The 1,249-nt window shown below is 53.1% G+C and overlaps 1 protein-coding gene across 1 annotated transcript in view; it reads left to right on the top strand.

Annotated features, from left to right (window-relative positions):
• Lcn2 (lipocalin 2) overlaps positions 1-1,249 on the top strand; it is an 11,065-nt gene that overhangs the window by 5,800 nt on the left and 4,016 nt on the right. The gene's annotated exons all lie outside the window — the stretch shown is intronic.

Here is a 1,249-nt window from a genome sequence, read left to right as displayed (position 1 = left end):
TTTTTTTTTAAGATTTATTTATTTATCATATGTAAGTACACTGTAGCTGTCTTCAGACACACCAGAAGAGGGCACCAGATCTCATTACGGATGGTTGTGAGCCATCATGTGGTTGCTGGGATTTGAACTCAGGACCTTTGGAAGAGCAGTCAGTGCTCTTACCCGCTGAGCCATCTCGTCAGCCCCGTGATACAGCTTTCAAGGAGACCTTTTAAAGTCATATGTTTAGTTGGAAGGTTGGTTCTTTGTACTGTTGGAGATAGAACTTGGGGTGTCCCATGTGCTGGATAAACCACCACAGAGCTACATCCCCACCTCACGGATACCTTTTAAGGTCACAGAGGGTAGAAGGGGTGGATCTCCTAGTGCTGAGCTAGAAGGGTGGGGAGATCACCCGTGCCTCAAGAGTGACAGGCTCTGATGGCCACATCGTCCCCACAGCTTGGCTTAGCTTTACTTCCTGCTCTTTCATCATCTAGGGACCCGAGAGGACAGATTCTAGTGTTGTAGTCTCTCTGGTATGGGGGAGAGGGAAGGCTACATCCTAGGTGTGAGGGTGGGGTGGGGTGGGTTGTGTGAGGCTGTAGCCTACTTATCAGCTTTCCCTTGTGGCTAACCTCCCCAGAGCTAGGCAGCAGTGGAGGGGGAGAGGTCAGGAGCAGCAAACAGGTGAATCAATGGCCCCTTTGGTCCTGCCCAGGGCCAGAGGACTTCAGTCCAGCTTCATTCAGGTCAGATGTTCAGAAGCAGATCCTGAGCAGGCCGCCTGCGGGGAGGGAAACGGCACAGGGGAGTCTCTGGGATCCGTCACTACCTTCAGTTGATGTCGGCCAGGCCCCAGTGAGGGAGGAAAGGGCTTTCTCCAGGACTAAGCTGGAATCAACTGGGGGAGGGAGAGCCCTGAGGCCGGGCCACTAGGTTCCCCTGCTCAAGGCTATGGCCAGGGACAGAGGGATGCCTTCTCAGGGGAGGATGACTTAAGGAGAAGGTAGAAACTTGCTTCTGCCCAAAGTAACTGGAGTACACAGGGCAGTGTAGAGACACACCCACTTTTCCCCAAGTGATCCCCTTATCCCCGTGCTAAGATGACACCGAGATTGCAGTCCTTGCCTTTGAAAGCAGCCACAAGGGCGTGGTGGTGCACACCTTTAATCCCAGCACTCGGGAGGCAGAGGCAGGCAGATTTTTGAGTTCGAGACCAGCCTGGTCTACAAAGTGAATTCCAGGACAGCCAGGGCTACACAGAGAA

This window comes from Mus caroli, chromosome 2 (genome assembly GCF_900094665.2).
Source record: "Mus caroli chromosome 2, CAROLI_EIJ_v1.1, whole genome shotgun sequence".
NCBI lineage: Eukaryota > Metazoa > Chordata > Mammalia > Rodentia > Muridae > Mus > Mus caroli.
The sequence above is the reverse complement of the archived record's forward strand: the minus strand, read 5'-3'. Positions and strand labels throughout refer to the sequence as shown.